The sequence below is a fragment of the Notamacropus eugenii genome, chromosome 6, assembly GCF_028372415.1.
Source record: "Notamacropus eugenii isolate mMacEug1 chromosome 6, mMacEug1.pri_v2, whole genome shotgun sequence".
NCBI classification, from domain to species: domain Eukaryota; kingdom Metazoa; phylum Chordata; class Mammalia; order Diprotodontia; family Macropodidae; genus Notamacropus; species Notamacropus eugenii.
In genome coordinates this window covers 89,428,108-89,450,388 of record NC_092877.1, presented here as the reverse complement: position 1 = coordinate 89,450,388, position 22,281 = coordinate 89,428,108, and the positions used below count along the sequence as shown (strand labels likewise).

At 34.9% G+C, this 22,281-nt stretch overlaps 1 pseudogene; it reads left to right on the top strand.

The window, feature by feature from the left end:
• The first annotated feature begins 1,129 nt into the window (after positions 1 to 1,129).
• LOC140512082 (protein PBDC1 pseudogene) lies at positions 1,130 to 21,363 on the top strand (annotated as a pseudogene).
• Positions 21,364 to 22,281: the final 918 nt, after the last annotated feature.

Here is a 22,281-nt window from a genome sequence, read left to right as displayed (position 1 = left end):
ATCACTTTAAGCTTTCAGTTTATCTCTGCCATTAAATTTATGATTATATAAGTCCCAAAGACTATTAAAACTAGAATGGACTTTAGAAATTATCAAATACAGCTCTATCATTTTCTAAGTAAGGAAAATGAGGGCTAGAAAAAAGAAATGACTACTTAGAAAGGAGAAGTAACCTTGGGCTCAAGCAGCTCCAATATATTAAACAGGACAAAAATTCAAGTTTCCTGATTTGGTTTTTCTTTTTTGAGAATCTAGTTGCTACAGTAGATTGAGTGTTGGACTTGGAATGAGAAAAATATGAGTTCAAATTGTGCCTCAAACAATGACTAGCTCCATGACTCTTGGCAAGTTACTCCTTCAGCTTCAATTTCCTCATTTGTAAAATGATAGTAATAATAGCAGTGATTTTGTGCATAAAATCTCACATACCTTAAGTGATTGCCCATTGATATTCTTCTTTTTTTCTTGTTTTTTCCCAAATTCATATCTACATACTTAGCCTATACCCCATCTATTCACTAATACTAATCTCTGATTTCTTATTCACCTTTAAAAAAAACAACACCAAGTTCATTTCTATCTTAAAATAATTGCATATATTATTTCTCCTATGCAGAATGTTCTCCCTGGACTACATCCCCACCTGTTCAAATTATACCCATGTCTCAAGTGCCATTTTTTGTCTTCCCTTTAAAGTCTTTCCTGGCAACTGCAACCTATAGAGGTTTATCCTTTGTTTTCTCATTTTTGAACAACTTTGAATTGTACTGTTCAATTAATATAGTCTTCAGAGTAAGAGACATAACAGCCTTGCTGTTCTCTGTGGGTATATATCATATCAAAAAGGGCATCAAATATTTCATATAAATCTGAAGGAGAATGACTAGTTATATCAAGCATTAGGTCTTGAAGATTTCTTAGGAATTGATGGGGCATATATGATAGGATCAGAGTTCCTTCTGTTTCTCTATAACAGGGAGTAAGTTTTGCTTAAAAAAACAGACAAAGTTGTCCCTGGGACCTGATTGGAACTTGTCCCTCCTGAGGTAGCTTCCTGGTCACCTTAGAGTATTACAAGTCTCACCCATCTGGCACTGGGTCTTCCAACTTGGTGGTTCTCCAAAACCCCATGGTCACCATACATGCCTTGCCCTGCAGGCCAGATCCATTTTCTTATGGAGACAAGGATGGTAGTAACGACTTGTCTAAGAAAGGTAAGGACCACTTCATTCTCATTGTGCACCCTTGTTTTGTTATGACAAAGTAAACCTCTTTTTGTTAGCTATTCAATGACTTAGGATTTCCCTATTTTATTAAAAAAAATCAAATCTGAATTAACAGGGAACTGATGTTATGCTAACATCTAACAGAAACAAAGAAGTCAAGCACTAAGAGATCACCTATTCCAATCTTCTCTTTTTATATATGAGGAAATATGTAGAGTTGAAATGACTTGCCTAAATTCACTTGCTTAGTGTCAAGGATCTGACTTGAAACCAGGTATCTGGACTTCAAGTTCAGTGCTTTACTTCTTTCTGTTGTAGCATATTGCCTTCATAAAAGCAATGTCATGTTAGGGTCAGTTGAAGAAACTTGTAATAATTTCTTTGGAGAAGAGAATTCTTAAATGGACGTGGGCAGATAGCTATCCTCCAATATATGAAGGACTGATGCCAGGAATATAGTTTAGGTTTATTCTATTTTGTCTCATAGACAGAGAAAATAATCAGTGTTAGGAAGTCTTGAGGACATATTTTTGGTGGAGAGTAAGGAAACAATTCCTAATAATAAATTCCATTCAGAAATGGAATTTAGAAGGTTCTGAGTTCTCTGTATGTAGGGGTCTTCATGGAGCAGCTGGTTATCCACTTTGGGGAATGAAGATGGGATTCATGCTTTAGGGTGGGAATGCATTTGGGCTAAATGACTTCTGAGATTCCTTCCAACACTGATAATCTATCATTCTACATGTTTAACAGGATTTATTATATGTGTCCCCCAAGGATCTATTCTGTGCCCTCTTTCTGCTCTATATTCTTTCAATGGCTTCATCATTTCCCATAAATCCAAGTATACATTATCTCTATGCAAATGGCTTCCAGATTTGTTGACCTAGTCCACAGCATCTTCCTTCAGCTCTAGTCCTCACATCATCAATTAATTACCTGCTTATTTTCCCCATTCAAACATTTTTGAAGCTATCTCACCCTCAACTTATACAAAACAGAACTCATTAACTTTTCCCCAAACTGACTTCTTTTCAGAAAAAGTCCCCACAATATTTTCAGGCACTCACCTAGGAGTGATCATGAGTCATTACCACTCACCCCATTGCTTGTGTTATTAATTCTATCCTCAAAACGTCTCTCAAATATTTTCTGTACTCTCCTTTCCTATAGTCATCATTCTAGACCAAACCCTTGCCATCTCTTGCTTAGACTAATGAAATATCCTACTAAATGTTCTCCCTGACTCAAGTTTCTCCCTCCTCCAATCCATCCTACACACAAATGCTAAATTTACATGACTTCATAACGTTTTTTACCATATCAATACCTCAATAATTCCATGATCATTCTATTATTTCCAGAATTAAATGCAAACTCCTCCATTTGACATTCCAACCTGGTTCTTGGCTTCCGTGACAGCCTTATTATATATCACTTACATTTATTCTTTAGTTATTTCACTAATATATGTGTATACACACATGCTATATACAGATATGTGTATATACATGCACACATGTAGGTAGTTCAACTAATCATGCATTTTTCTCAACTAAATTGTGTGTCCATCAGGGTTAATACTTTTTTTGTAGTATTTAATGGACCATTTAGCAGAGTACTAAGTAGGTAATTAGGATATACTAATTTCCTTTGACTGCTAGGTTTGGCCCAGTCCTGTTTTCCTCATTATTTGCTGATGGTTGCCAAAGCCATTCTGTTCTTCGGTGGGGGAGGTTGGGAGGGTGTTGGGGGGGTTAGAACATGACTTGAGTTGACTTTTATTTTTTTAATGTGTCAGTTATTTTGTTTCTAGCAAAATTCTTCAATGACTAAAAGTTGATTGAGGAGAGGAAATATAGAGCACTTTAAAAGAAGAAGGCAGTGGAATAACATGAGAAAAGTGCAGTGAAAGATATAAAGGAGGGTGAAAATGATATGATTTGGTAGAGTGGACAAAAGGATAAGGAATAGTTAATGAAAAAAACAGGAAAATTTGGTGGTTTCCACCAAGTTTGATTTTTTAATCATAATTAAATCACAACAAATTCATTGTATCATTGATTGATTAGAACATTCATGCATTTACATAAAAACTATTTGGTTGCTATAGATATACAGAAATGTGGTGAATACTATGATCAATAAACAGAAATAGGGTATGGCTCTAGCTCTTTTATAGTTTAAAATCTAGTTGTAGAAGAAGACACACATACACAAAAGAGTTAAATATAAATATAACAACATTTAAAATGTTTTATAATTTCTTTGAAATCTGTTGGTCTAAAAATGTTCATGTTAACAATTTTGAAAATATTTTCTTGTCTAGTCTGACAACTTAGGGAAGATTAAAAACTGTCTCATTTGTGGGTTCCTGTAAAGCATTAATGTGCCTTCTTTTGGTTGCCCTTGAGAAGTTTATAATTGGGCTATTTGAAAGAACTAATCAGCTACCATAGAAATCCAAGCTGATGAGCAGAGAAATGATCTCATATCTCAAAAGCATGTATTTAAGATATTCTTTTTCAAAGGCAGAACAGAACCAAAGTAAATGATAAAAAGAGTTTAACTTTTTAAACAACCTTGGAGACTTTGTTTGCACAAGTAGGAGAGAAGAACCCTATTTATTCACTGCTCTTGTGCTTTAGGAGGTGCTAAAGCACCACAGATCAAAACACTTCATCTCCATCAGTGATGGCTAGTCAGCCTCCTAGAACTAGAGGAATAGCTTATCTTGTAACATCCCACACAGTGTACCTCCCTGTCAGTAGCAAGTGATGTCCTATTTACAAGAACACACAGGTCCATATTATTTGATATTTTTTACTCTGTGATCCCAGCAGCTTGAAGAAAATGCATTTGCAAAGCTTTCTTTCTTTATTAATCAGTTCCCTAGCTTCCCTCTGTCGCATTTCTTCTCCCTAGCTGCCCACTTTTCTTCCAATATTGTGGCCACTCATTATATAGAATTTCATAACAGCTGAGTTCTCAGAGCTTGCACTGATGTGTGACAGGATCTTCAGGACCAAGGATAGTGAAGGAAGATTTTGTGTCTGAGAATGGAAGCATATTATTCTAAATAACACACATGGCATAAGCATAACATTTAAATTAAACCAAAATTTAAAACTGATTCACTTACTTCCTTTCACATGAGGTTCTTTTTCTTGAAGATTAGTGTATCTTCAAGAAAAAGCAGCAGAAAAATAAAATAACTTATGAAGGTTTATGATGTTCATTAGGTTTTAGCATGTAAAATTTTTCCTGTAGCAGGATAAAATCCATGTAAAACATGATACCACATTCCTCAAAGGAATGAAACTGTGAAGAACTGAGTAAGCAAGAGTGTAGGCGTTTGTAAATTATCATGCTGAATTTCCTACTCAATAAAATGACTGTATATTTGCAAATTGCTCATGATTGCACCCCTGAAAATAATAGTCTTTGCTTCAGCTGTTATTTATGTGGTTTACAACAAACAGAAACACTCATGTATTAAAGTCAATTTCACAAGTAATACCACATGTACACAGGTGACCATAAAATTCAATAGTTTATGGAAACACATTAAAGTTTATATATTTTTCTTTAATCTTATAGTGGCTGTACCTCATCCCCAGTGAGTGTTATGGTACTATGCAATATAAACAGGATTAAAAAGGAAAAAGAAATGCACAACATAAATAAAACTTACTGCAAGATCTGATTTGATTTATTGCTATAATAGGTTATAAATGTGTGTAGGAGTGTATATGTGTGTGTGTATGTGTGTGTATGTATGTGTGTGTGTGTGAGAAAGAGACAGAGAAAGAGAGAGACAGAGACAGAGAGAGAGACAGAGAGAGAGAGAGAGAGAGAGAGAAAGAGAGAGAGAGAGAGAGAGAGATTTGAGTATAACATATGCCTCCTGAGCGAAGGTACTGAAGTTTTGATATTTTCCTATCAGAAGAGAAAGGACAATTTTGAATCATTAGAAGAGTAGGTATCATTTGATATATGTAATGCTCAGTTACTGTACAGCATACTGATTTCTTTAAAAAAAAATCACCAGAAAAAGTATGTGACTGATGTTTTTGCTAGTCTTAATGTCAGGGAGGAAGCCTTGGTTTCTAGTATACTGACTCCCTGGCTATGAGAAAGTTATTTAAACACTCAATTTTACAGGCAGTTCTCTAAGATACCAAAAGAATTATTGAAGTACACTGAGATAGTGATTTTATTTGAAAACTGAGTGTTATACCTCAATGAAATCATAAACCCAGACAAAAAAGGGCCATGCTATGTAATTAGGGTACTAATATACAACTTTAGATTATGTATTCTTTTAAATATGCTAAACAAAAAGAATTATTAAAAAAATCAGTATATTCTTAAATTATGGAAATCCTGATTTGCATAATGAAGAATCAACAAAGCATTAAAAAAAAGTGAATAATTGGAGACAAGATGGTAGAGTGAGAGCAACTACTCCCCTAAACTCTAAGAAAAACACCTCCAGATACCTCTAAAAAGGAGAAGCTGAATGCATTTTGGAGGGACAGAATCCAATAGGAGAAAGACTGTGGCAGATTTCCAGCCCAGGACAGACTGGAAGGTTGATGGGAAGGATCTGTTGCACGAGCTGGAGGAGCACACAGCACACAGACTGTACCAGGGCAGTCCTTGCTGTGGCAAGGCCGAGCACAAAGCCCTGGATGGTCTGAGGCAGCAGACACACTGCAGAATCTCAGGCATATCAGCCCAGGATGAGAGTCTAGTGGAAATGAATGAGAGACAGCCATGGAGTCCCAGGTAATTGCAGCAGCTGCTGCTGAGATTATCAGCCCTCAGATTAAATGTCTGTAACTCACCTACTTGTACTTCCAGGAGCCAAGATGACAGATTAGTGAATGCTCTACCCCTTCCTTTTGTTGACCTTGAAAAACCTATAAAATGTTTCCCCAGGAAAAATCCTGAAACAGTGGGATCAGCCAAAGGGACAAAAAGTCTCTTAGCCCATAAGGCTAGGAAAATCACAAAGGGGGGGTCCTTCTTGTGGTGGCTGAAGGGGACCAGTGCAGGACTGGAGCTGTCTGAGAAAGGCTCCCCTCTGCAAACTGGAAGGAGATTCTGAGCTGCAGAGGAGTGGAGCTTGCAACCGTCAACACAGGACCCCAGGCATGCCTCAGAACAGTCAGGGGAATAAGGAAGACACTAGTGCAAACACTAGTTCACCAACCTCTGAGCCTGCTTGTGCTCGGGAGAGGAGACCTCCTATGGCCAGATCACCCCTCCCCCACACCTAACACAGATAGCTCTGGGGTAACTCTGGGGAAACGCAGAAAGATTTTACCTGGCCTTTCCTTTGGCACATCAGCCAGTTTAGCACCAGATAAGCTACAGCATTCTAGCCACTAGCTGAAAAAACCTGAGGCCACAATACACAAAGCCTCAAGTTCTAAATAAAAGAACAGTGGGAGAAAGCTCCCTGTGCCCCAGAAGCAAATGAAGTGATGATAAAAATGTGATTTAAGAGTGCTAAGGGATTGTAATGTGAGATGCGTAAAGGAGGAGGCACAAAAAGGTAAATTACATCACAGAAGAAGCACAAAAATGCATTACAATAGACGGAAAGAGAAGAGGGAGATGAGCATTATTTGAGATTTACTCTCATCTGATTTGGTTCAAGAAGGGAACAAACTCAGTTAAGTATAGAAAAATAACTAGTTCTATAGGCAGTAGAAGGGGGAGGGAGAAAGAAAAGGGAGGCAAGGTTAAAAGAGAGGGAAAAATAGTAAGGGAAAAGGGGAGTAAAAGGGAGGGGTGCTGAAAGAAAAGAGGGAAGACTGAGGGAGGTGGTGGTCAAAAATTAAAACTCTATTGTGGAGGGGAAGGGAGAAGGAGAACTAAAAGCATAAATGGGGGGAAAGAGGATGGAGGGAAAGACACAGATAGTAATCATAACTGTGCATATGAATGGGATGAAATCTCTCATGAAAAGGAGATGGAGAGCAGAATGGATTAAAAACCATGCAACAATATGTTGTATACAAGAAACACATTTGAAACAGGAGGATACATACAGGGAAAAGGTAAAAGGTTGGAGCAGACTATATTGTTTTTCATCTGATATAAAAAAGCAGGGGTAGCAATCCTAATCTCACACAAATCAAAAGCAGAACTAGATCTAATCAAAAGAGGTAAGGAAGGAAACAATATCCTGCTGAAAGACACCATAAACAACAAACCAAAATCATTACTAAATATATATGCTCCAAGTGGTATAGCATCCAAATTCTTAGAGGAGAAGTTAAAGGTGTTTGTTACAAGAAGAAATAGAGAGCAAAACTATACTAGTGGGGGACCTCAACCTCCCCCTCTTTGAACTTGATAAATCTAACCTCGAAATGGACAAGAAAGAAGTTAAGGAGGTGAATAAAACTCTGGATAAGGTAAATATGATAGATCTCTAGAGAAAACTGAATGGAGATAGAAAGGAATACACATTTTTCTCAGTGGTACAGGGTGCATGTACAAAAAACTGATCATGTACTAGACCATAAAAACCTCACAATCCAGTGTAGAAAGGTAGAGAGAGTCAATGCATCCTTCTCAGATAATAATGCAGTAAAACTTCTATGTAATCAAAGGTCATGGAAGTATTACCCCAAAATTAATTGGAAACTAAAGAATCTAATCCTAAAGAATTGAGGATTAAACATCAAATTTAGGGTTAAACATCAAATCATAGAAACAATCAACAACTTCATTCAAGAGAATGACAATAATGAGACAATCTACCAAATCTTATGGGATACTGCAAAAGTAGTTCTTAGTGAAAGTTTTATATCTTTGAATGCCTACATGAATAAAACAGAGAAAGAAAATATCAGTGAATTGGGCACACAGCTGAAAAAACTCAAAAAAAGAACAAATTGAAATCCTCCAAGTAAATATCAAATTAGAAATATTGAAAACCAAAGCAGAGTTTAATGAAATTGAAATCAAGAAAATTATTGAACTAATAAATAAAACTAAGAGTTGGTTTGATGATAAAAACAATGAAGTTGATAAACCTTTGGTCAATTTGATTAAAAAAAAGAAAAAAGAAAACTAAATTACAAATTTCAGAAATGAAATGGGTGAACTAACTTCCAATGAGAAGGAAATTAAAACAATAATTAGAAATTATTTTGCCCAATTGCATGCCCATAAATTTGACAGTCTAAATGAAATCGATGATTATTTTAAAAAATATAAATTGCCCAGAATAACAGAAGAGGAAGTTTAATACTTAAATAACTCCATCTCAGAGAATGAAATGGAACAAGCCATCAATGGACTCCCTATGATAAATCTCCAGGGCCAGATGGATTTACAAGTGAATTCCATCAAACATTTAAAGAACAGTTAATTCCAATATTATATAGACTATTTGGGAAAATTGGGGAAGAAGGAATTCTTTTTTATGATACAAATATGGTTGTGATACCTGAGCCAAGAAGAGGCAAAACAGAGAAAGAATGCACTAATTTCTCTAATGAGTATAGATGCAAACATTTTAAATAAGATATTAGTGAAGAGAATACAACAACTTATCATGAGAATAATACATTATGATCTGGTAGGATTTATACCAGAAATGCAGGGCTGATTCAATACTAGGAAAACTATCAGCATTATTGATCATATCAACAACAAAATGAGCAGAAAACACCTGATTATCTTAATAGATACAGAAAAAGCTTTTGACAAAATACAACACCCATTCCTATGGAAAACACTGGAGAGCATACGAATAAATCAAAATTTCCATGAAATAATAAGCAGTATCTACCTAAAACCATCAGCAAACATTACATGCAGTAGGGATAAGCTAGATGCATTTCCAATAAGATCAGGGGTGAAACAAGGATGTCTATTATCACCACTATTATTCAATATGGTCCTAGAAATGGTAGCTGTAGCAATTAGAGAAAATAAAGAAATTGAAGGAATTAGAATAGGCAAATAAGAAACTAAGTTATCACTCTTTGCAAATGATATGATGATATGCTTATAGAGTCTCAGACATTTAAGTAAAAATCTACTTGAAATAATAAACAACTTCTGCAAACTTGCAGCTTACAAAATAAACCCACACAAATCTCCTACATTTTTTTTTTATATTAGTAACAAAGCCCAATAGCAACAGATAGAAAGAGAAATCCTACTTAAAGCTAGGGCAAACACTTTAAAATATTTGGAAGTCTACCTGCCAAAACAAATCCAGGGACTGTATGAACACAATTGCAAGACACTTTTCACACAAATAAAGTCGGATCTAAGTAAGTGGAAAAACATCAGTTGCTCATGGGTAGGTCAAGCCAATATAATAAAAATGACAATACTACCTACATTAATTTACTTATTTAGTGCCATACCAATCAAACTATCAGATTATTATTTTCTAGAGTTGGAAAAAATAATGTCAAAATTCATCTGGAAGAGCAAAAGTTTCAGAATAGCAAGGGGACTAATGAAAACAAATGCTAGGGAAGGTGGCCTAGGTTTATCAGATTTCAAATTGTATTATAAAGCAGCAATTACCAAAATTACTTGGTATTGGCTAAGAAATAGAAGGGCAGACAAGTGGAATATGCTAGGTACTCAAGACATGGTAGGCAATGAATATAGCAATCTACTGTTTGATAAACTCAAGGACCCCAGCTTCTGGAATAAGAACTCACTGTTTGACAAAATTTGCTGGGAAAACTGTATAGAAGTGTGGTGGAAACTAGGCATAAGAATAAAGTCCAAATGAGTACATGATCTAGATATAAAGAGTGATACTATAAACAAATTAGTGGAAGAAGGAATAGTGTATTTGTCTTATTTATGGAGAAGGGAAGAATTTTTAACTAAAGAAGAGATAGAAAGCATTATGTAGTACAAAATGGATAATTTTGAATACATTAAACTGAAAAATTTTTGCACAACCAAACCCAATGCAAGCAAAATAAGGAGGGAAGCAGAAAACTGGGAAAAAGTTTTTGCAAGCAATATCTGTGATAAAGGTCTCATTTCTAAAATATATGGAGAACTGAGTCAAATGTACAAGAATACAAGTCATTCCCCAAATGATAAATGATCAAATGATATAAACAGGCAGTTTTCAGAGGAAGAAATTAAAGCTATCTACAGTCATACGAAAAAAATGCTTTAAATTACTATTGATTAGAGAGATGCAAATCAAAACATCTGTGAGGTACCACATCATACTATTAGATTGTCTAACATGACAAAACAGAAAGATAATAAATGTTGGAGAAGATGTGGGAGAGTTCAAACACTAATTCATTGTTGTTGAAGATTTGAGCTGATCCAACCATTCCGGAGAGCAATTTGGAACTATGCCCAAAGGGCTACAAAAATAACCCAGTAATATCTCTTCTAGGACTGCATCCCAAAGAGATCAGAGAAATGGGAAAGGGTCCCACATGTATAAAAATATTTATTAAATCTCTGTTTGTGGTGGCCAAAAACTGTAAATCAAGGTGATGCCCATAAATTGGGGAATGGCTGAACAAATTGTGGTATATGAATATAATGGAATACTATTGTGCTATAAGAAATGATGAAAAGAAAGACTTCAGAGAGGCCTGGAAAGACTTTTATGAATTGATGCTCAGTGAAAGGAGCAGAACCAGGAGAAATTTATACACAGATACAACCACAGTGTGCAAGGAATGTTTCTGATTGACTTAGTCCTTCAGAGAAGTGCAAGGACCTAAAAAATTCCTAATAGTCTCCTAAGGCAAAATGCCTTCCACATCCAGAGAAAGAACTATGGAACTGAATCACAGAATGAAGCAAACCATTTTCTTTTGTATTATGTTTTATTTCGTTTTGGTTTATGGTGTCTCCTATTCATTTTAATTCTTCTGTTCAAAATGACTAAGGTGAAAGTGTATTTAATAGGAAAAAAAGTGAATAGTTGTTCCAGTTTCTTGAAGACTAATGCTTTTTGGGGTGCCACATGGAACAGGCAAAGTGAAATTGTGTTTTGTACTTTATTTTTAATTTAATTGATTTGTTCAATGAACAAAACCCTCACAACCTCATTATAATTTATATTCTACATAGAATATATAGAATCTATATTCTAAAAATCTTTATGGCAAATATGTATTATTAATCAAAACATATCACTTCATTGGTGAAGTAAAAAAGAAATCTGTTTCAATAAACACATCAAGATAATCACCTTTCTGTCAAGAAAAGGGTAGCACATTTAACAATGGTTCTTCTGACATTATAGTTGATCATTACATTGATCAAGTTTCTCAAATCTTTCAAAGTTGTATGAAATTAGCATGTTGTTCTCCTTACTTTCCACTGCATCAGTTTACACATCTCTTCAGTTTATTTTGGCAGCATCCCTGTCATGATTTAATTTTTAAAAATAAATTTATTTTTTTACATGAATTTATATATGCTTTTCATACCTCCCACTAGATGTTAATAAAATAGAAACCTGAAAATAAAATCCTCATCATAAATGTGAACAGCTTAGCAAAATAATTTCCTACATTGACTGTGCCCACAAATTTATTTCTTTCTGTGCATTTTAATCTCATCAATTTTGTGTCAAGAGCTAAGTAGCATGGTTCATCTTTAGTCTTCTTGGCATGTTTGGTTTTTCATTGCATTGATCATATTTCTACAAACTTTCAAAGTTGTTTCTGTATTATTTTGTTATTAACTGTTGCTACTCTCTTTATTCCTATAGCAAAATACAATTTAAATGCATTCATATGTAATAATTCATTGAATCACTCCTCATTTGATGAACAACCTTCGTTTCTAATTCTTGGCCATCACAGATTAGCTATCATAAATATTTTTGCATGTAGGGATCACATTCCTTCTTCTTTCTTCTCTTTCATATGTAGACCTAGTAGTGTGTTGCTAACCCATTGAGGAATGAGCATGAATCATTAAGTAACTTTGTGATACAGATCCAAAATGCTTTTCATAATGACTGGAATAATTTGTAGTTTCTCCAGCAGTGGGTTAATATACTTGTTTTCCTGAAGTTTCTCCCCTTAAACTCTTTTATTTCTTTTACTTTTTTATCATATTTGGGAATTTGATGAATAGGACATCAGAATTGCTTTAATTTGCATTCATCTAATTATTAATTATTTGAACCATCATTTTATATAGGTATAGATAGCTTGGAGTTCTTCCTTTAAAAATTGTCTATTCATATCCTTTACCATTCATTATTTGGGAATGATTACTATTCTTACAAATCTGAATTAGTTTTCATATATATTAGACATGTGATCAGAGAAAAATGCTACAAAAATGACCCCTTTCCTGCTTCTTTTCTAATTCAAGCCTCATTGGTTTTGTCTGGGCAAAACATTTTTTTTAAATGTTATGTAATAAAAATATCCATATTTTTCTCTTGTGTTTCTCTATATCCTTTGTTTCACTATGAACTTTTCTCCATTTCACATATTTTAAGATTGGCTTTTTTCTTTTCTAATTTGTTTGTGATGTCACCTTTTGTATCTAAGTAAAATACCTATTTAGAGTTTATCTTGGAATATAATATGGATATCTACCTATATTTAGTTTCTGTCCTAGTTTTTGTTGAGTAATGACTTCTCACCCCCCAAAATGTGATATTTTTTTCAAACACCAGGCTCTTATTTTCATTCATTTCTGTATATCTCTTCCACTTATTTATAAGCAAGTTTCAAATTATTCTGATGATTATATCTATGACATTGGCTTAACCTACTCATGTACATCAAATATTTCTCCAATTATTTATGTCTATTTTATTTCTGTAAATATGTTTTTCTAGTTGTAGTTTGTAGTCATATAATCACTGCATGCATATTGGTAGGTGTGTGTATTTGTCCTTTGTTGCCAAAGAAGACCATGCCATCAGAGAAATAATGACATGCCTTGCACTTGACTTTGTTTTGAGTGAGGGAGGGCTGATATTGGTAGGTGGTGAGGTTATAAAGTGTAAGAAGATTGGAAAGTTGTATGTGTGTGTGGGGTTGTGACAGGCGATATTTTTTGGTGCTAGCTAATGAAGAGTTTTTGAATACTGAACAGAATTTTATATTTGATCTTGAAAGTGATAGGGAGACACTGAAGTTAATTGTGTCATGGTGGTGACATGGTCAGATTTACACTTTGAAAAAATTACTTTGGAAGTTTAATGGAAGATGGCCTTGAGTGAGCAGAGACTTAACAGACAAACTGACCAGTAATACTCCAGGTTTGAAGTGATGAGGGCCTATATCAGAGTGGTGGCATATTTGAGAGTTGTCACAAAAGCGAAATCAATGGATCATGAAACATATTGGATATTGAAGGTGAGAGATAATGAAGAAACAAGGATGACACCTAGGTTGTAAACTTGGGGGACGGGTACCTCAACAATAATAGGAAATCTTGGAAGGGGAGAAGGTATAGCAAGAAATATAATGAATTCAGTTTTGGAAATGTAGAGCATAAGATGTTTACTGGACTTTTACTGTCAGATGTCTATAGGCAGTTGAAGATGAGAGATTGGGGATGAGCAGAGATGTTAGGACTGCATAAATAGTGTATAAGTAAAATAGTATAGAAAGAAATGAGAAGAGGGTCCAGGGTTGAATTCTGTGGGACACCTACAGTTAGTAAATATAATCTGAATGAAAATATGAAAAGGAAAATGAGGAGCAATGAAAGAGAAACCAGGAGAAAATCCCAAAAACCTACAAACGAGAAAGTATTGAGAAGAGGGTGATTGTGTCAAAGACTGCAAAGAGGTTAAGAAGGAGAAGAATGTTAGAAAAGGCCATTGGATTTGGAGATTAAGCAATCATTGTTAACTTTGGAAAGGATAATTTTAGTTTCTGGAGGGATTATTTTTGCTTTGATTGTTTGGTCATTTTTTCCAGTCTTATTTCCTGAATTTTGACTTTGTGTTAGTACCAGGTTCTGTCCCCTTCCACAGAGAATGTTGCAAGCTTGTTTGGTCTTGTTTTGAATCATTTTGTTTCCTGTTGCTTTCTTATAAATATGGTCTTAGTTTCTTCAAGGATCTCAAGGGCTTCTCAAACTAGCTACCTGCAATTTTTCAGTGTACCCAAAGCTGTCCAATATAGGCTGAGAACTGATCACTCCCCCTCCTGGTCTGAAATTTGCAAAGTCCTCATTTAATTTTGGATGTAGTCCATATTCTTGTGGGTTGCCTTCTGTTTGGAGTTCCATTAGATTGCTATTGGCTCCAGTCATCCTCAGTTAGCTACAAGACTCTGCAGGTTCAGTGCAATAGAATTGCTGACTCTTGGACTGAGCTACTTGTCCTGATTATTCAGCCACAGAACTAAGAATGAGCTAGGTGCTAGAACTAAGAAATTTTCCACTATTGAAGCCACACAGATACTGCTACCTTTAGTTTCTTCCATTTGAACCTTACTACCCTTAGGGTCAAGTCCATTTCTTAGTCCCTGCTGGATCTGTGACCAGTCTCTGGGATAAGAACATCAGAGCTATAAATAGACTCCTATCACTCCTCCCTATACAGTGTCAGCCCCTATTATAATAAATCTGAGAGTTCAAAGCTTTCCCCAGTATACAACTTCCTGGGGACTAACTTACCTCCTCTGCCCAGCCTCACTCCCTACCCACATTTGCAGACTTCTATCTCACTCTGGTGACCTAGACTGGAAAGATCAATCATGATTTTGATTGACATGATTTGGTCAGTTTTATGGAAATAAAGAAAGGTAGTTATAACCCACTGATACTTTTCTAAGCTTTTGTCATATAGTTAGTGGGTGAGGAGCTGGTCTATACCGCTTTCTCCTTCTTGGCTAATCTCTTTGTATTTACTTGCTCAGCATAGATATAAGTGACTTCACAGATATAAGGGAACTCCCGGCTAAAGGAACTCCCTCTGTTAAACCAGATCAGTTCCTTCTATGAGACATATGCTCCCTTCCCAAATTGTTCAGTTGCTCCGAAAATCTTTTGAGGAACATTTAAACCAGACCATACTTTGCTCTCAACTTTACTACTATGCTTCAGTTGCCTTGTCCTTCCGCCTCTCATTTCTCCCTTCTATCATTGATGAGTTCTCCCAGAGAATCACTTTTGAGGAAGTGCTAGGACTTCCATCCCTCATTCTTTGAACTTTACCACAAACTTTCCCTGGCACTTCTACCACTTCCTCCTGCTTTACATCTCTATTTTGGGTATTTTCTACTTTTCATTTGAATTTGAACTTTTTGAGGTCAGGGAGTATGTTTGTTTGTTTATATCTGTATCCTCAGGATTTAGCTGTAAGTCTAATTGTAGCAATTGCTTAAAAAATATTCATTGACCTGTTGACATGGCATATAATCTTGGAGAATTGCCTAGGGCACTAAGAGTTTAAGGGATGTAAGTAGGGTAACAATCAGAAAGTACCAGAGTCTCTGCTTGAACCTAGTCTTCCAGCTTTGTAGCTGACTCTTTCTGCTATAGAATGCTACCTACTTGAACTCTCCATATACTTGATATTTTTTCATCTATGTGCACAATGGTATCCACTTTTGCCAATAGAGCTCAAATTCTTGGAGGACAGGGACTGTTTTGTTTTTGATCTTTGCACCCCTGCTACCTAGCATAGTGCTTTGCCTATAGTAGATAATCTAGATGAATTGACTCTGCGAAGAACTCAGGAAAATTAAAAAAAAATACTCATTTATCCTTCTACATATGATCTCAGTATCTTGATTATTTCTTGATGATGTTAAATGAGACTACTACCATTATCTAGAAATCTCATTGTTAAAATATCATAAAATGTCTGAATCATTCCTCCGAAGTAATGTTAACACTGAGGGAAAAAAAAAAGAGCTTATCAAACATTTTCATAGTCATATCCTCTTATGGAAGAAGATGAATTTATGTTATGTGTATGTTTACCTATATGTATCTATGTGTGCATGTATATTTTCACAGTCTTTTAGAAAAAAAGATTCTATTATGTGTGTGTTTGTTTCCTCTCTGTACGTACATATATGCATCTATATGTGTACATATATACATGCATTTGTATATGGCTGTACATATTAGATTTCTTTTCCAAAAGAAATTATGACTGTGAAAGTATTTGCCATAACCAGTTCTTTTAGTCTCAGCGTTGACTTCACTCCCCAAGAGTAATTCAGACATTTAAGAGCATACATTAATACTTAGAAAAAAATAACTACTCACATATCTACTTCCTTCCAGTCACTCAATTGTTGCTGCTTTTTAAAAATTAAAGCATACATGCCATGGTACAAAGAACCATAAATTCCAGTGGAACAGAATATGTGCCTTTCTGTCTCCCTATCACTAGGCTCCTCATTGCCCACTGTCAATAATAATAGAAATAGTTTTCCATAGTACAATTTAATTATTGACAGCTCCTTTTCCAGCTTTTCCCCTTTCACCATATGCCATATTCTACTTTTCAAACATTTCAGAAGAATTTGAAGACATATTGAACTAGAATTGATACTCATAAAAAGATTCAAAAACAGTTAAGTATAGCTTCATGAAATGCATTTTAGTAATTTAGAGAGAAAGAGGAGGGTTGAAATAAAAGAGTTAATAAAAAACTAATAGGCATTTTATAGACGTGCTTACACACAAATGAAAACTAGACATTTTTGCTTTTTGATCAGTTTTATGGAAATGAAGAAAAGTACTTATAACTCATTCAACATTTATGTCCTTGCAAAATGTAAAATACACATCTTCTCCTTGTTTTTATCCTTCTCAAAAATGCCCATTTTGACTAATTTTAAATGCACTATGTTGATAAAACCTCCCCCTACATACACTGGTTGGAAGGAAAAGTTGATCAAGATGTCTTAATACTTATTTTCTTAAGAACTGACTAGGTTGGTGAAGAAGTTTAATTTTTATTTTGTTATTAACACAGTTACCTTCTCCTGCCCTAGACAAATATTCCTGATCATTCCTCCACCATCACTCCTAAAGATCTGTTGTTTTCTTTTATTTTTCCAATATGGTATTCTTAAACAGCTAACCTTAACTAGGGCATATCACGGAGGTTTTGTCTTAGGCCTTGAACTTTGGAAGACATAGATAGCTACTGTGTTCTTCAGCAGGTAGAAACAACTTAATTTACCTTTAGTTGGCAAGAATTATTAATAAACACTCTATAAATGTTGGTTAAATTGAACTGAATTTACAGCAAATACAATTGATACTTGAAGTTTTTAGAGGCTTAGACCCAAAAGAAGAAAAAAAACACCCTTATATAGAAACACCTTCTAGTCAGAAACATGATATGAAAACATTGCTATTGCTAAAGTATCTCACAGTAAATACTGAACAGATGCTGGCATCTTTTCCCTTTCCCTTTCAACTCTTATTAGAGTAACCAAGGAAAAGAATATCTACCCCAAGTTACAAAATCCATAGGATGAGATGACAAGTAGCTGTCATAAGAGGAAAGAGAAGAAAGAACTGGTGGGAGAACAGTAAGTCTAGAGGGCTGGTCAGTAACAGAATGTTGGAGTGGGGTACAGAAGAGCCTTCACACTGAGCATTGTCAGAGATCCTGACATAAATCTTTGGGACTAATATTTGGTTGTTCATTCAAGGCCTGATGATTTGTTTAAACACTACATTTTGAGACTTCTTACTACTGCTAAGGAGGTTCACAGTCAGTGCACTTCAAAGACATTGTTAAAAATATGCTGAGACACAGGTCAGAGCAAAAAACTCAGTGGAGCCAGTCAGGAGATGTAATTTCTGGAACCTATTTGTACTGCCACTAGGAATGACATCTATTTACCCTGTGTTTGTTGATGTATTGGCTAGAAATTTGATTGCCAATCGACCTCTAAAATCCCAGGACCATTAAGTCACAAACTTGGAAACAATGATATGAAGACAAAATGCTATTATCTTGAGCTCTTTGTCAGTAACTCCATCTTGGAAATGAAGTAATAAATAAATTTTGTTTCAATGGAAAAAAAAACAAAACAAAACTACTGACCAATAGAAAAAACACACTATATAAGGTAATTTAGAGACTAGCATGTCTGAAAATTTATGTATGTTTTGAAAGTGTTGGGCTTTCTCTGGCGCAGACTCTTGAGACATTGTGATGATGAAATTCCAGCGTATTAATAAATATGTGGAAAATTCCTTCTCTGATACTTGATTAAAAAACTTTGAAGAGTTGTTAGTTGCCTAAAAGTAGTTCATGTCTAGTCAACTAACAATAGCTTGTCCTTGTTTTTGTTTTATTTAAAAAAGTACCTTTATTCTGAAATTGAACACCAAACAAGAGCATTCCCATGTACAGAAAGAATGCAAAAAGAGGATTGCATATAAAACCATCAATCTCTGTTATATTCTACATATATTTTAAAGAATGTATACACACATGTTACTTTCAAAATTCTTACACTTTTCTACGTTTCTTTATGGTCTTTCATGTACATTTAAAATATTTCAATGACTCTTTTTTAATTTCTAGCATAACCATTGCTTACTCTTATTTTTCCTGTCCTTCTTCCCCTTCCAAGGGAAAGAAAGGTTAAAAAAAAAAACAAAAACAAAAACAAAAAAAAACAACTAACTTGTGTCCAGTAAACATAGTCAAGAAAAAGGAAATCAGACAGTGGCCACATCCAAAAATACAAAAATACCTTTTCTCCACCTTGAGTTTATTACCTGCTCATTAGGAGGAGGATAATTTGCTTCATTTTAGATCATCAGAGACATGGTCTGTCTTTACCTTGATCAAAATCCTTAAGTCTTTTAAGGTTGTTTTCTTTTCTCTTTGCAATATTGTTGTCCTTGTATTAGCAGTTTTCCTGGTTCTGCTACTTTTACTCTGAATCAGTTAATGGTAACAGAATACTCTGAATTGTTCTCTTGTCATGGGGTATACCATTATTCATTATGTTCATATATCAGTTTTTTTAAGCCATGTCCCAAAGGATGAAAACCTCTTAAGATTTCAGTTCCTTTCTTCTCTTTTCTTTCTTGATTTTTAATTCCCCCTACTTCAGGATTAGGATATTTGTTTTGTTTGGCATTATTTTTCCTCCAGTATCATCCTCCTTCTTAATAACTTTCCTCCATACCCACTTATTTCCCTGTTGTGTTTGATGTTTTTTAGTCAAACCGTTTGTGTCTAGTTGTTCAAATTTCATCTGATATATGTTTCCCATACTCCTTCTTCCATCTTTGTATACTCTTCTTACATATCCTATTAGCAGATGATATGAGTCAGAATGACTACCTGTTTGTTCAGGTTCAAAATTTTGACAAAACTAGTCATTCTTATGGAATTCAACAGTTAATAAAAGGAAGTTTACTTGCCATAACACAGGAAAAAATACTTAAGTAGGTTTTTCTAGCATTTAGCTAGGATGGGCCAGCCCCTCCATATCTCCATGTGTTGGGACAGGGCAGCAGGTGGTGTCTCACAAGGTTCTGGGACCTCTCTCACCTCTGAGGACTTCATATGAATGTGCCTTTTAATATTCCTAGGTGACCAGGAAATGACTTCAGTATGCCAGAGGCTAATAATATGTGTGAAAGGAGGGGTAGCTTGTCATCTTTTAGGGGAAAAAAAGCACTACTCTATATTGACTTATTGGGTGGAAGAGGCAACCTTGTTAGAAACTGGATGTGTATTATGAGAAATAGCAAGTTCCATCCTCTTCTTTCTCCTTTCTGCACTAGTGTATTCATTCTTTTTTTTTAACTTTCTCTTCTCATTTTCTTCAAGTCCTCAGAATAGGAGCAACCTATCCCCACATCCTCTGTTTTATTTTGTTTATAATCTACCTCACTCAAGTGCTCTTTGAAAGATAGGAATGTTCTGAATGGACAATTTTTTGTCCCTCTCTTTCCCCATTAGAATGTGAGTGTCATATGATCGAATATCCCCTTCAAATTGATCAAAGTTACCTTTGTAGATTTTTTTTATTATTTTGTTTTAATTTTAAAGCTGATTCTGCATCCTCATCATACCTGAAAGTTCTCTATTCCATTATAAATCCACCCCCTACCCCCAGTAGGAATGTATTTAGCTTTTGAAAGCAAATTATTTTTGGTTATAAATCCTTATGTTTTAGTGTTGGAATATTATATTTCATATTTCCTTCTTGTTTTTGGTAGAAGTTTCCAGGTCATTTTGATCATGAGCATGGTTTCTTATTATATAAACTGATTCTTTATGGATAGTCACAGCATTTTCCTTATATTTGGGAGCTTTGGATTTCAGTTATGATATTCCTAGGACATTTGCTTTCAGGGGTTTTTTCAGAAGGTGGTGAATGGATTCTATCTTCACTTTCTTCATTGTTTTGAATAGATCAAGAAAGTTTTTGTATATGATTTCTTGATATATAGTGTCTATTTTTTTGGAGTTATGATTTTCAGGGGTTCCAGTGATTCTTAAATTAAAACTCTGACTTGTTTTCAAGGTCAATTTTAAAAAGTCAGACAGGTTACAGTTTGTTGTTTTTTTTGTTTTTGTTTTTGTTTTTTTAATATTTATTTGGTGCTTGGGAGGAGGATCAGAAGGGAGGGGCGTGTTTCCTGGGTGGGGTAGCTGCTTGGATTTGCTGGGCCCCCTGGGAACTGCTATCAGGGGCCACTCATGCTCACACCTGGCTGGTCAAGGTCTACAGTAAAGACGCTAACACTGAAATACTTTGGGCCATGAAGGCCATGCACCATGCTGAGGTTTATTACAATCTGATTTCTTCAACTGACCCACTGTTCCTAAGACTCGCTAAGGTGGATAACCAGATCTATTCAGTTTGGAGAGAATTTTGGGAAGCTAAAGATACATGTGTTGGACCCAGAAGAGCTCAAATTAGAACCAGCTAAAGAAGAGTGGAGATCATTTTGCATGAAGTTCAATGGTATTATTGAAGATTTCAACTGTGGTACACTGCTATGGCTGGACTGTATTCAAGGGTATGGTGAAGAAAATCCTGTCTTTGTAACCAAGATACAGGTTTTTTTTGCTATTGAAATAGCTAGGAACAAGGAAGGTTATAACAGAACTTTTTACAGCAGTACTCAGCAGAAAGGAGCAGCAGAGAAAGATAGCACTATGTCCAGGTAAAGACTACAGGGGCAACCAGTCTTTCAGATCACTGAGTCTAATATTCAAGAGAACTTGCAGAAACTTTTATGAATTAAAGAGGCATCAGTATTTGGCATGTGCTCTGTGTAGATCATTGGAGGTGTCACACAAACTCTTTTCAAGGTGTACAAAAGAGACAGTGTTCAGAACTGTTCAAGGAGCAATCAATTAAAAAAAAAAATGACCTTATGACTAGTATGGATATTAGGCCATACTTTAAGAAAAGAAAATATGCAAAAATATGACATTGTTCGGTATGTTTTTGAACTTTACATGGGAAATTTCATGAAAAGGATTTTTTTTTTTAATATTTTACCCTTCCAGGTTCTTTTCCAGTGTTCTCAGAAGTAAATAGTTCTTGAAATGTTGAAAAAATATATATATATATTCAATCTTTTGATTTTGTTCAAATATTTCTTTCTGTTTTATGAAGTCATTAACTTATATCTACTCTAGCTTTCAAGGAGTCCATTACTTGGATACCGATTATCACTTTTATTGTAAATTATTTAGTTTTATTCTAATTCTTGCCTTCAATGCTTTTATTTCATTTTCAGTTTTTATAGTTTTCATGTGGAAAATCCATTTTCACTTTGAGTTCCCTTGCAGTTGTTATGGATTATTTTATAGTATCTCTACATATGCAATAATTTTATAATTGCTTTATCTTTTCTTTCATTTACATATCTCTCAGTTCAACTTCTGAATTGGGATTTTGAGTCACTGTCATGTATCATTCGGACTTGGCTCGTGGATAAATTGGTTGGTTGGGCTTCATCTTGCCATGAGTTACCTGATTTCTTGCCTTGACTTCAAACTCCCAAGGGTAGGTCCCCCTAGTTCTTTAATGTTCAGAATGCTGAATTATTAGGACCTCTAATAACATCTCAGTACAGG